Here is a 16418-nt window from a genome sequence, read left to right on the forward strand (position 1 = left end):
CTTGAGGTTCGAGGGATAGCTGTATGTGCAGCTCTTAAGACTGTATTTGTGAAATACTGTATCATTTCTGAAATGGAGGTGAGGGACGATGGATGGGTATGAATAGCAGAGAGTGAAGTGAAAGTATGCCAGTCGGCTCTATCAAAGCACCAGCGTGGGGAGTTAGGGAGTGGTACGCATGAAGTAGGAGAAAGAAGAACTGGAAAGTGGTCACTATAGGGAAAGTGGTCTAAGACTGACCAGTGGAAATCTAAATGAAGAGAAGGGGAACATAGAGAGAGGTCAATGCATGAAAAAGATTGCGTGCGTGTATCAAAGTGTGTGGGGCGATCTGAATTTAGAATAGTAAGGTCAGCTGTGGAGAGGAAGCGCTCTAGAGATCGGCCTCGGGAGTTTGTGACAGAATCACCCCATAGAGTGTGGCGGCAGTTAAAGTCACCAACTATGAGGAAAGGTGGTTGAAGTTGGGAAATTAGATTTTCAAAAGCAACAAAGTCAATGGGGTGGGAAGGGGAGAAGTAGACTGAAATCACTGTGATCCAACGATGAAGGAAGATACAGATAACTGTGCAAGGGACATTGGTTTGAAAGGGAGGTGTGACATAAGGTGTTTTCTGATTGATAAGTATGGATGAGACATAAAGGGAATGTGGGGAAGAGACAAAATGATAATTGGGGATTGGTATTGGAGGATGTGTAAGAAAGGTCTCTTGAAGGCATTCAATAGATGGATTATAAGAGGAAAGGATATGACGAAGGTCAGGTCTGTGGGAGCGGAAACCGCGAATATTCCAATGAAGGATAGTTATACATTACTGATATATATTGTAGTACATTTTGGAGATTTTGAGAGGGAAGCAGCTAGAGGGTGGGAAAAGGATTGAGAGGTCTGAGATGGGAGAGGTGTGGGAGTTGGTGTTCTACTAGGAGGGGTATTAGGAGATGGAGGGTCTGAGGAAGGGGATACTTGTGACATAAGGGGTTCACGTGTGTATCCAGGAGGGAGTGGAAGGGATAGAGGGGATGGTGGGAGGGTTAATGTGGGCGAGGTTGGGGTCGGGGGGGATGGGCTGTGTTGGGAGGTGGTAGGAGGATTGGGTGTAGGGGGGATATCATTAGGAGGAGGATAGATATCAGCAGTTACTTGGAGTGTGGAAGGTGCAGTTGTAATATTTGGAGGTTGAGTGTCAGTTTTCATTTTGTAGTCTTGAATATTTTCAATGGTTTCTTCTGAGGAGTTGGTTGGGGAGTTTTGGGGGATAAAGGATTTCTTGTGAGGGGGGGAAGAGAGGACTGGTGTCTCAAGCATAGGAGCAAAGGACGGTGGAGGTGATTGTGTGGTAGGGGAAGAGGGGGTGGAACGTTTGTTCTGTCTGTTACGGGTAGTGCGAGGAGGGAGAGGGGAAGGTGTTGGGGTTGTAGTGGTGATTGAAATATTTGTAGTAGAGATTGGAGTGTCTGGATTTAGGATGGCAAAAGAGTTTGACTGGGGAAGGTAGGAGGTAGAAGAGGGGGGGGTTAGATGTAGGGGGGGTGGGTTTAGGAGAATTGATAGAGTGAGCAGTATTACTGGAGTAAGGAGTAAGAGAGAAACCACGTCGACGTGCTTCTTATCTGGCTTCACGTAGTGTGAGTCCAAGTTTGAATCTGAGAGTTGCTACCTCAGACTCAAATTTGTAGGTGGGACAGCCCCTATAAAATACATTATGGGGGCCGCCACAGTTGGCACATGTGCGTGATTGTACAGGGCAGTTAGATCGGGTATGGCCAGGTTGGGCACATAGTGGGCATCTGGCTGTGGAACGGCAATGTTTGGCTGGGTGTCCTAGACGCCAACAGTTTTGGCACTGACGTGGAGGAGGTTGGTATGGACGAACAGGGAGGGATTCTCCTCCTATGTAGACGTTAAAGGGAAGGTCATGTCTACGGAAGGTAATTTTGGCTATGTTAGTAGGTTTCTTTCGATGACCTCTGGGGGAATGGAGTAGCATTGCACTGATGTTGCATCATAGTCTGTGAGACAGGCAAGTAGATCTCCACAATCTGACCAATCTTTGTCATAGATTGGGCAATTTGCTGGGGAGATTGAAACTGTTCCGGTGCAAGTATTGAGGGTTGGATGGGGTTCTGCAAGGATGGGGTTACCATATAGGTCAGTTAGTTTTGTTAATGCTATAGCTTGGTTTTCGGATGTTACTGTGACAAGACGGGAGCGGTCGGGTCGGCTACGGAAAGAGACTTTACCTACTTGTTTTTGGAGACATTGTTGGAAGAGAAGGGTGTTGTCAGAGTAGGGAGCTGTGGGAGGGATCACGAAAAATCGGTCCCATTTGGCTGCGCTGAAGAGGGTATTCAAAATTGTTGTAGAGATAGGGTGTCGAAGGGCGGGGGCGTACGAAGATGGAGTAGTGTTGAGGGAGGTAGTGTTATGGGGAGGTGGGCAATAAGGCTGTAAGGTATTAATAAGGGAGGATGGGGTGGTTGATGTTGGAGGTTGTGGAGGTAGAGGTGTTGAAGTTGAGCTTGCTGGGAGAGTGGAAATGTTCCTTAAGGGTTGATTGTTGGCTACTGTACTAGTAGGTATTGATGAGGGGGTAGTTATTGCAGTGTTCGGAGCCGTGGTCAAAGGAGAGCCTGGGGTCAGGGAATCGGGTGGGTTTACATCTTTGGGGCTATTTGATAAAGGGGCAAGCCTCATTGCCCCTAATAGTGGAGATAAGTTTTCATTACTGGCCATGGTAAGCCTGGATTATGTTGGGGATAAAAAAAAAGTCCACCCCTCAGGGTCCCCTTGAGGGGTAAGGGCTAGATAACTAAATCAGGGGAATACCGTGCCCATGGCTCCCTCAGGCCGTTCAGGACTGGCACAAAGTCAGCCTTTCATCCTTTCAGCACGGCTCTCACACCTTAGGAGGTGGATAGTAGAAGGGTTTGGTGAAGGGACAGAAACGAAAGGTGGGAAGGAAAATAAAGACCATGCAAAATTAGTTGAGTCGAGGGCTGAGTCCCAAGGTTGGGGAGTTCCCCATCATTGGGTCCCAGTCTCCGCCTCCTAAGCCCCCCCCACGACAACAACGGGCAAGGGATTGGGGGGGATATTTGTAAATAAACATATGTATATAAATGTATGTACGCATAAATATTTATATATATGTATACATATGTATGTGTATATATACTGTATATATGTATACATATATATGCATATATATATGCTTTATTTACATGTGTATGTGTTATGTATATATACATATATATAGAAATATGCACTGCGATATAGTATCACTCATTTCATTATTATGTATATTATCAGTACATATGATCATTATTACCTTATTGTTTATGCGAGTTGTCGTTACTGTTTTCATCAACGATAGTGATAACAATAAAAATCAAATCCATTATATATGGATTATATATTACATCTCACATAATTTCGTGATAGCTGCAGGTATGACGAATCAAACATTTACACAATGGAAGTCTTCTCAATACATTCACATTCATTGTATTTTCGTCCGTTCCTTTATATTTCTGTTACCTTTAATTTTTCTTTTGCATTTTATTATTTATGATTTTATTTATTACTTCTTCTTTTTTCTTTTCCTATTGTATTTATTTATTCAATTCTTTGTTAGAATTTCTTTCACGCCCTTCCGTCGTGTGTTGTGTCTCTGAACTGATATATCGGCCTGTTATATATTATCATAAATCTCCTAACAAAGCTTTGTCATTTTACGGCAAATGGTTCCCGATGTTGTTTGAAAAAAGAGAAAGAAAAAAATGGAAAAAAAAGAGAAAAAAATATGTGGTTCAGGACTATTCACGTCTGGGGTATAAAGTTGCAGAAAATATCTCCCAAATGTTCAAAACAATGAAATGGCAGCGAATGCTTTGATGGGGAATTTACAAAACAAACTGTACGACTGGGACCGGACTGACTGTGTCGCGGTCTTCTCACGTGTTACGCGATTTTGACGTCATACGCAAGCATTGGCTTAATGTGATTGGAGATCACTGTTATGGTGGATATTTTCGCCCCATCTTCCCTTTTTCCTGTCTTCCTGCTATACCACCTACTTTTTTTTACCTGATTCTTCTCCCTCTTGCCTTATTTCCGAATCTATTTGCCTTCTTCCGTATACTTCATTCTTTTATTTTGTTATACTATTTCTCTTATCCTTATCCATTTGACTTTTCTTTTTTCTCCTTCTTTCCTCTCCTTTTTTCCTGTATCTTTGCCTTTTTTTCCTTCCCTTTTTCGCGTTTTTTTTTCCGTTTGCCTGCCTTTTTTCTTTCATCCGCCTCCTCCCATTTCCCTTCCATTTTTTTTTCTTTTCTAATCTGTTTTACAAACAGACACACATATATACTATATTATATCATATATATACATATATTGCATATATATATATATATATATATATATATATATATATATACATGTACATAACTACATACCTACATCTACATCTATCGATAGATATGTACTTATCAATACTCACATACATACACTCTATATGTGTATATATGTATTCATATATTTATGTGTATACATATCTACGTAGGTGTACATGTATACACACACACACACACACACACACACACACACACATATATATATATATATATATATATATATATATACATATATATACATATATATACATATATATACATATATATACATATATATACATATATATACATATATATATAATATATATATATATATATATATATATATATATGGTGTTTTTAATCGTTATCATTACCGTTTTCATCATATTCATCACCGGTTATATTTTCATCATTACTATATTACTGCGGTCATTATCCCCATCATTATTATAATTATCTTTATTCTCATATTCATAGTTGAGCATTTCAGCTCTTCGACCCAAGCAAGAATAGGTTCTATAAATCTGTACAGCATGGAATCCACACACGAGCAGTCGACTAGCCTCTTTCAAAGGCCTGAATACACGAATAAGCTTTCACATCAGCACTCGCCGAACGAAGAAGGTTGAATGTGTGTATACGTACATCATCGAAGCCCATTCACATTTCAAAAGGTGTGACATTAACACTGGGTGTTTACGTAGGGGGAACATTCTTAATGCAATTGCAAAGCCTGGCTCTGAATGAATGTGAATGTAGAATCATTCACGCAGGGCGATGTTTTTCACTATTCAACTGTCGGCATCGAACGAATGTATTTGTTGCTGTAAAGACCAATTGCTGAAAAACTTTCATCTTTTTACTAAAGCACAGAATGAAGCGTTTTACTTACACTGGTACCTGGATATTCATGAAATGGATAGTTTGTGTATTGGATTGCTATCATTATTATGACCATAGTCATTTTCTTGATATTTTTTTTATATATATTTATATTTGCTAACGCTCTTATATTTTATCTAACATAGGTATCATCAGTACCGTCATTGTGTTCTAAACTGAGAATTATCATCGTATTCATCAAGATAAAAATATTATTATACCTAAAATAAGGATTACTATCACTGCGATTGTTGTTATGGTTATCGCTTTCATTCGAATCACCATATCATCAATAGATGTAACATTAAGAAAAATATGAAAACATGCATTTACTCCAAACACAATGGATATATCTGCACAGACACATACAAACACATACTTTATACATTTACATATATACATATGTATGTATATATATATATATATATATATATATATATATATATATATACATATATATACATGTGTACACATATAAATATATATATATATATATATATATGTATATATATACATATAGATGCATAAGTATATTACTATCACTATATATGCATATGTATATTACTATCACTACGATTATTGTTACGATTATCACTATCATTCGTATCACCATATCATTATAAATAGATGTAACATTAAGAAAAATATAAATACATGTATTTAGTCCATACAATGGATATATCAGCACACACATACAGACTCATTCTTTATACATTCATATATGCACATATGTGAATGTATAAAGTATATATATGTATATATAAAGTATACATATGTATATATATATACATATATATGTATATATATACATGTGTACACACACATATAGATACTATTTATATATGCATATGTGTATGTATATACATGTGTACATATATATCTATATATATATTTTACATATGTATACATTTATTAATACACATATAAAACACGTATAAATATACATACGAACATGTTTGTGTGTGGTTTGTGCATGTGTATACATATACATATAAATACATGTATGTATTTAAACACACATATATATGCATGAATATTACATGTGTGTGTGTGTGTGTGTGTGTGTGTGTGTGTGTGTGTATGTGTGTGTGCATATATGTGTATATATATAATATATATATAATATATATATAATATATATATTATATATAATATATATAATAAATATATTTGTATGTATGCATATATACACATATACTCACATATAAATATATATACAAATATACACGTATGAATATGAATCTATGTATGTGTGTGTGTGTGTGTGTGTGTGTGTGTGTGTGTGTGTGTGTGTGTGTGTGTGTGTGGTGTGTGTGTGTGCACGTATGTATGTATGTATATATATATATATATATATATATATATATATATATATATATATATATATGAATATACATGTACATATGTGTGTATATATATATGAATATATGTATGTAAACATACACACACCTCTAATCTTTTTTTATCATCAAATCCATTATTGGTGTCACAATTATCTGTGGCGTATTTAATAACTATCATCACATAATTGTCTATTACCATTATCATCGGAACTATCATTATCCTACAGCTAAATTATTCTTTTAGTAATGATGAGTATGTCATGATAGTAGGAAGTAAATTAAAAATGCTAGCAACGCAAACTGGAATCCGCCACAAAGATATAAAGGTAATAACAACAGTAATCCTCATAATAAAGTCATGATCATAACAAAGTTGATGTTGATTTCTTGATAAAAATAACAACGATAAATCTCATTTTTATCACAATCAGAATATCCTTAACACCACTGCACTTCACCCTTTATAACTTTTAGTGTTTACAGAAACATTAATTAATATTGTTTTCATTACTATGTTTATTTTCATTCATTCTAATTTCATTTTTTCCGTTCACATTATTAATCTATTCCTCTTTTTTTATCAATAACTTAAATTTTATAAAATCATACTAGCAAGCTAGCCCCCCCGGTCTCCAAATGGTCCTTGATAAAAAAAAAAAAAAAAAAAAGTGAAATTACATGTATATGCATATATTTTGTATATTTTCTGATCAAGATAAGAAAAAAATGTGGAGGGTCCTGAAAAGGATCTACTCCCATCCCCAAACCAAAGAGCTTACTCCTATCCCTAATGTCTAGTTGCGCTTCTCATTATTTTTATCACTGTCATTAATGATTTTCAGATGCTACTGCTGTTAATACTACTATGATTACCAATAGTATTATCATTATAATCATTGTCATTATCATTATCAACGTCATCATTTTTATTTTCATTATCATTATCAATATTTTTGCTGCCAACGGTATTGTCACTATCATTATCATCATTATGATTGTTATATCACTTGTATTATAATTTTTTATCACGGTTACTGCCATCATTAACATTATATTTATCATTTCCGCTCATTGTCAGCATATTCTTAATTATCATTATCGACAGCTCTGTTACTCCTGCTTTTATAATTCTATTCGTGTTCACATACCCTACATCTCTATTTCTCTTTCTCTACCTACTACAAACGCACACACACACGCACATATGTCTGTGTGTGCGTGTGTACATATATATATATACATGTGCATGTGTGTATGTGTATGTATATATATATATATATATATATATATATATATATATATACATATATGTGTATATAAATTTACATGTGTACATGTCGATATGAATACACACATATATACATATATATATGTGCTGTGTGTGTGTGTACGTATGTATAAAAATATATGTGGAACTAGATATCGCGATAGCGCCCAATCGAACATTGTAATTAATTAGTATATATATACACACACCTGTCTGTATGTCTATATATTTATATCTTCATGTAAAGAGAAGGAAAGAGAGAGAGAGAACTCGCAGGGGTAGCAAGAGGGAAGAGGGAAGGGAGAGGAGATGGGAGGGAGGGGGGGGGGTCGTCGCCCCGGCTATCACAAAGCCCCCACAACCTTTAGGACTGAAAGACCCCCATTGCTCCTCCACCTTCTTGAGCGAACTACAATGGCGAAAAATATTGATTCTCGCACCCGCCAACACGAAGCTACGAAATACATTGCTACACAAGACCAAGGAGAAAGAGGGGAGGGAAATGCACCTTGCTTATATCCCCCCATCCCCCCACACCTCCTCCCGTCTTCAAGAGAACTGTTGAAAGTGTAATAAATCACCACCAAAAATGTAGATGAAGAATTATTTCAAATTCTCACTCTAGGTCTTTTCTCCTTTTCTTCCTCTTTTACCCCCCACTGTCACATCTTCCTTTTCCTCCTCTTTCGCCTCTCTTTTTTCCCACCTCCTCTTCCTCCTCCTCCTCTCTTTGAACGAACTCCAGAGGAAAAAAAGAAGGGACGACCCGCCACATCAGGAGCCATTGTAACCCCCATCACTTTTTATTCAGACCCTCACAATCGAAGGTGCATACGTCAACTTTTTACTTTGTCGTCGCCGCTCTCAACCCCTCGGCGCTGGGATGGGTTATCTCTCTCTCTCTCTAGCTCTCGCTCACTCTCACTCTCGCTCTCTAGCTTCTCTCTCTCTCTAACTCTCTCTCTTCTGTCACTTTCTCTGGCTCTTGCTTCGTCTCTCCCTCTTTAATTCAGTATTTTAGTCTGTCTTCCTCTTCTCTTCTTTCTTCTCTCTGCTTGACAGTCTCTTCTACTTTTTAACTTACCGATTTCTTCTCTGTTCTCCATTATGTGATTATGTCACCAGACTACGGCCAGTGGCACTGGTGATAAGGGGGGTTACCGATACCATCATTGCTATTTTTCCTTCTACAATTGATAACATTATCACAAATTTCATCACATAATTTTCATCCATATTATTCTTATTGATCTAATCAGCTTTATTATAATTAAAGTTATTTTCATCATGTACCATTTATCATTATTAAGTTTCAAAATGATAATGAAAATAAAAACTAGAAATGATAACAAGAATCAAATCAGGCATTGTTAATATCATTAAAAAACTACTGACAATCAAGGCGATAATGATAATCGGGTTTAAAACAGTAGCTACTATCATTATCATTATCAATATTATCATGCCCATTCTCATTATCATTATTTTTGTTTGTTATAAATACTATTACTAATACAGTTATTGTTGTTATCACGATAATTCTCATTTATATTATCATGCAAATACTTATGATTACCTTAATTACGATTATGATTTTAATTGTCATTTGAATTACTATTATTACTAGTATTAGAATTAAAATTCATAGAAATAACTTGGCAGTCTCTCATGTGTGCGTGTGTGCGCATACATTCTCACACAGACACACACACACACACACACACACACACACACACACACACACACACACACACACACACACACACACACACACGAGACTTCCAAGTCATTTCTATTCAAATAATTATCATCACCAATATTACGAAATTATGATAATCGAAACATTAATCAAGTACATTACTTTCTGAAATCATTCATTTTCATCCATCTTTTTTTCCATTAAAAGGTTATCCCCACAGTTTTCTTGTCGGAATGGCGAAGCATGAGGGATTTATATTTCCTTTGCAACAAGTAAGGGTTCATATTGTAAATAAACATCAGTATGGTCACTCTATAACCCTCGACTATACATTTTTATCATCATTACCATTATCTCCGCTATCATATGAGAGCATTATCTTTACTAAAGTCGACCATCATCTTTATTACATTATCATAAATCAATGCTATTTAACGTCTCGTAGTCCGCGGTTAAAAAAATGGAAAATGAATTACCTAGGCCGACTTAAGAAGGGTCACAGGCGAGTATCCACCTCTAGTTCTCGTTTTCCGTATTTGACAGTATTTTTCGCATCAAGAACAGGCGTACGAACAGAGATGGATCCACAAGTACTCAGCCACCAAGAAGTCAGTAGGTCCTACGTGACTTCACATGATTTTACTATTAGTAGAATTTTGGGGATTTTTGAAAGTGATATCATATACTTCATGATTTGTATGTTATGGAAAATAGCAATAAAAATAACTCCTAAAATCAAGGAAAATATTAAAGTAAGATGGGTTGGACTTGTGATCGACTACTTGGTGACTAAGCAGCCTCTGTATATGAACAAATTTCATGCATTTCAACTACTTCCTCTCTATGAATGCGGAGCTTCATCTCTCAACCTTTCTCTTCACTTCGCTTTCCTTTCTAAACCTTTAGACTTCTTCGTGAGCATATATAAAATCCTGATGTAATTTCTGCCCATTTCCTCCTTAGAAAATTATCTCTATCACATTTTTTTGTTAGGGAGAATCTTGCTTGCATCATTTGCAGTAGTTTGCTATATTTTACTGCTTTATTTACAGTAGTTTACTCCATCTGCATGTTTCTTTACGATAGCTTATTCAAGCCTGCATCTTTATTTATAGTACCTCGCTCTATCTTACATATTTTACGATAAACTACACCATTTCCATCTTTATTTACATTAGATTTACCAGTTAATGTAAATAAAGCTCAAGGTTTATTTCATTTCCATCTTTATTGATAGTAACTTAGCTATCTTTATTTACAATCGTTTAATCTCAAAATCTTTATTTACAGTATACTTCTCCATCTTTATTTACAATTTGTTTACTAGCTTACATGGTTTACAGTGGTAGTCTTTCTCCGCAATAGCTTAATCCATCCTTCATCTTTCTTTGCAATAGCTCATTCTACAAGCTAGGGAAGCAGATATCATAATCAAGAAACTGACTTGTGGAAAGAAAATTGCATGCAGTAAGAACTGAAGGTCAACTTGTCACTATCTTTCCATCTGCATTTGCTACACGAAAGAAGTCCTTTGTAACAGGAGAGGAATCTGACCAAATCATGTGGACATGATATATCTTCAATTTCATTTTAACAAAACTTATTCAAGTTTGCGGCTGGATTTGATTTGTATATTTACTCTATCAGATGGATATCTTGTATATTTATATGCATATTCATAAAGTATATATGGATATAGATAGAAAAATAAATGGATAGATAGGGAGACAGACAGAACGACATAGATGTCTGTATGTTATTTTGTAATCATACGTACAAAAGCATTTGTGTCCGTGCACAAGTTATATATTTCTTTCTCTTTTTATTTCTCTTTTTACAGCATGATATAGGACTACCAGAAATGGCACAACCCGAGAAGAGACGGAAATATTTCACGCCGCTGCAAGGTCGATAACCCGCGAATGAAGAAAGGCCTTAATGTGTCGTCGACCTGATGCTGATGTCGAAACGTCGCCGCGTGAGGGAGAAGGAAAGAAGAAAAAAAAAAGGAAGAGGAAGAGAGAAGACTTGGAAGGAACCTTTGGAAAGGGAGGGAGTGGGATCAGGAGGGGGGTCGAGGGGCTGGAGCGACCGCCCCTGTCCTTTGTTGCTATAAATGTAACGTTTTACTGGGTTGGAAATTCTGTTCCTCGGGTAGCTTTTGGGGCGATGGCGGAGACGGATGGCAAGGCGAATATGGAGGAACGTGCAAGAGGGAGTTCAAGATGAATGGGGTGGAAAGGAATGGAAAAAAGGAGTGGACTTTTTAAAGTGAAAATGTGTGGACGAGATAGGCTGGTGATGATTAGTAAAGAGAGAAAAATAATGAGAAGAATTAAGGGAATTTTAAGAGGACATAGGAACCACTGATCTTTTTCTCTTCAGCAAACATAGATAAATGGATATATGTATGTGTACGTGTATATATATGTATATATATATATATATATATATATATATATATATATATATATATATATATACGCAGAAGCATAAACATAAACACACAGACACAAATGTGTTTATAAATACACGTATGCATATATATATATATATATATATATATATATAAATATATATATATATATTATATATATGTAAAAGCGCAAATATTATAGATATTATACTAATATTTTTCATTTTAAAAAGTCTTCGAATATATGTATGTAAATATATATACATATATATGCATATATATAATATATATTCGTGTATATATACATACACATATGTGTATATGTATATGTATATTTACACACGAATATATGTGCATGTATGTGTGTGTGAACTTTCATGTATATATATACACACGTCTCTATATGTATATCTCGTATATATATATATACAGTGTATAGAATTATACATATATATATATATATATATATATATATATATATAGTATATATGATATATGTGTATATATTATATATACATAAATTCACATACATACACAGACACACAAGAATACATATACACACATATATATATACACAGTATATATGTATATATATACATATATATATCCATATATGCAGAGAAACACACAAATGCTTATAAATTTGTGTGTGTATGTAGATAGATAGCTAGAAAGATACAGATATATGCAGACATATGTCACAGTCGTCTGCTCCTACAAACTCAGCCCATCGGCTAACTTACGCAAATACACACAAATCACACACATATGGACTTGTTTGTTTCTCCAATAAACATAAAACGTCGCAATGCAAACAGAGTTAACGCATATGAATATGTTGAGTTAAAACCCGTCTGTGTGGTTTGAGAACCAACTTTATGGAGTGTTGAAATACCTCATACAGAGTCAGTTCAGAGTTGAATTATGGGTTGTGAAATGTATTTGTTTATATGTAGAGATAGTTACTGTGAATTTCAAAAGGACTCTGTTATTCAAGGATATTTCGCAAGATTCGAAGAGAGGGGAAAGCTGACAAAGGGAGAGGAATCAAAAATAAAAACAAAAGCTTGTCATACATTCAATGAACACATGCAAAATGATAATAAAAGTCATATGATCTATAATGATACATCGTGATAAATTAATATCAACCGTTGATGATCTTGATTAAATGGGCCTACATAAGTGTATAACAGAATGGAAATGAAATGAATCAATTAAAAATGTACAAATTCGAAGAAAGTAAGAAAAAATAGAAAAGTTCATGTCATACATTTCAATTACTAATTTAACATTGTAGTATCGTTAACTTCTCTCTCCCCTCAATAAAGCAAAGGGCCCTTCACGCACCGCCCACACTGTAAAGGTTCCCCTCATACCCCATATATAGTACAAAGGAACTTCCGCGCCTCCACATCTCTCTTCGCCATCAAGGTGTTGTCATCGGCGCCTTAGACTCGGCCACATCCGCTATTCTCTGACTTAAATGAAGCGGACGGCGATGGCTGCTTCTTATTACTGGCCTCACTCAGGCATCTCAGCGCTGTCTGGGTCTCTCACTGTTTCTCTATCCTTCTTGTCGTATATTCTAATTATTGTTTTTTTCTTGTGTTTTCTTCCCTCATCCCCCCCCCCCTCTTTCTTTTTTCATTCTTTCTTTCTCATTCTCTCTCTCACTCATTCCCTTACTCTTTCTCTTTCCATCTCCTTCCTCGTACCAGGAATGTATCGAAGCTCCAAATAGGGACACAAGCGCTAGTATGTGTGTGTAAGAGAGAGAGAGAATGAGCGGGTTTGCGATAGGAAGATAGCGGTCCAGTCATTATGAAGGATCCGTCCAGGAAATGACGGAATCCTGGATAAATATCAAACCTGGCCAATGTGAGATGAACGTAGGGGGTGAGGGGTGGATAAGCCTACAGGATATCTTTTTAGTGGGGGAGGGGAAGTTGGAGGTGATGCTTGCTATACACGAAGTAATGAGTTCTCTGAAGCGTGCATGGATTTACCAAATAGGGTGGGAGGAATATCTCTTTACAGGTTTGTGCGCGGTTTAACTGTATATTACTTGTAGTCCAGTACATTTTTGTATGTATCCCTTTTCCTCCTGTACACCCAATTTACCTCTCCCATGAATCCTTGATACTGAACAAGCTCTTGTATTGTAGGCATCACATTTTGATATATGATCTCGAATTCATAAATGAGTATGGAGAACCTAAAGAGACTATAGGACAATACATCCCTGTAAGTCAGTATATCATATAATGGTTCATTCCAGACGTAATGAAGCATACAAAAACACAAATGCAGTAACTGACTTACGACAGACATATCAGGTAACTGAATACAATTGAAATACAAATGCAAATGAAAATAGATAAAGCAGAACAATCGAATATAAGGTACATACAAAACGTAAGTGTAATATTCAAACAAAATACAAATATAACAATACAACATTTTTCGCAACTAATCTTTTCACATTTCCTCTGCTAACACATTCAACGAAAATTACTCTTCCAAAGTATCTGACTTCAAAGAAGATCAACAAACACTTTTACTCCTACTGCCATTTCTTTAAATTAAATAGATGACTTTCGTTGAATCAACAATATACCTATCTTGTAATAATTTAACAAAATAGTTGGAAAGCGACAAATACATGGAAGCAAAACATGCTTACAGAAAATAGAAACGCGGAAAAAAATACATCGATTTAGAAAAGCATCCGTTCCGTATACTGTGTTAGAGCCGACAGAAGGTAATCGCAGAGGGAGATCTATTGAAGGAATCATTCAATTCTGCGAGAAAGATTTTAGTATAATCAGCTAATATATTTAATCAAAATATCGATTCAAAACAAGCTATTGATGAAAACAATAATAGTAATAAGAATGATGATACTATGAATGTGATACCATCACTGGTAGTAGTAGCAGCGACGTAGATAATAGTGTCAGTATCTTTACCATTTTCACTATCATATTCATTATGAGTCAGTGACTCCCTTCAAAAAGCAGACCCCCCCATTTTTTCTAGATCTTCCACTACTAGTAACATACTTCGTGTTCTCATAGATAAACACACATGTTTGGGTATAAGCACAAACGATTACATACGCACAGGGCAGAAAGATACACGTAGCTCTACACACACAGAGAAAAGATACACGTATACACATTTATGCATGCGTATATACATATAAAAAATATAAATATATACATATACCTATATATGCTATATATATATATATATATATATATATATATATATATATATATATAAATATGCACAAATACACACATGTGTGTGCGTGTGTGTGCATGCATGCGTGTGTGTTTGTGTTGGTATGTGTGTGTGCTTGCGAGCGTGTAGCCTATACACACTATGACATTACATCGATGCCATCTGTCCATTTTATGCTTTTACCTGATAACTGACTAAGCAACATGACTCAACGATGAGGGACAGTGGAAATAACACGAAAATGTCCACAAAAGTAGATAAAAAAACGGACATAAAGAGGAGGAACTAAAAAAGCTAACCCAAGCCACTCGCCATGAATTCGGACCCAGACAATATGGCAAGCTCGAACATTATTCGGGACAAAAGATCAAAATCCTTGCGGATGAACTCACGCATTTGGCTACCATCAAAATACACGTTTTAACTTTTAGAAATATTGCCCAAATCCGCGGCTGACAATGTGCTTCGAAAATCCAGCCGATCTGAATCCATATACGCCGCGGCTGAAAAATTCATGGAGGAGAATACCTCAATAGCATCAATGGAAGCTCATATTGGCCAACTACTTAGCCAGCTCTCAATGCGCCCATGAGGGAGAGGGAGGAGAGGGGGGGAGAGGAGGGAGGGCAGGGAGTTAAGGGAGGGAAGAAGGGTGGGGAGACTGGGAGGGAGATAGAGGGGGACGTTTCTCCCTTCGACACTGACAATCAATGACCATTCTTTCTGCTACACTAATTCTCTTGCACAGGTCCCAAAGCCTTTGATAATACACACTCTCCCATTCTCTCCTCTTCCTCCCCCTCCTCCCCCCCCATTTTTTACATCCCTCCTGTTCCTCTTTCCCTTTTTCCCCTTTTTTCTTCACTACGGCATCTCTCTTTCCCTCTTCTCCACACCTCCATACCATTCCCCCTCACCTTTTTCCCTCCAGACCCATACCTTCCTTTCCCCTCTTCATCTCTTACTATCACTACCCTCACCCTAATATCCTCTCACTTCTGCTTTTCCTCATACCCTCTTTGATCCTTTCCTCTCCTTCCCTCTTTTCCCTATCCTCCCTTCTTTCCCTCTACCCCCCTCTTTCCCCACCCATCTCCTCCTCCGTCCAACCCTTTTCTCCTCCCCTCCTTTTCTCTCCACCCTTCTCCTTCCAACCTCCCT

This window comes from Penaeus monodon, chromosome 13 (assembly GCF_015228065.2).
Source record: "Penaeus monodon isolate SGIC_2016 chromosome 13, NSTDA_Pmon_1, whole genome shotgun sequence".
In the NCBI taxonomy this organism is placed as follows: Eukaryota; Metazoa; Arthropoda; class Malacostraca; order Decapoda; family Penaeidae; genus Penaeus; species Penaeus monodon.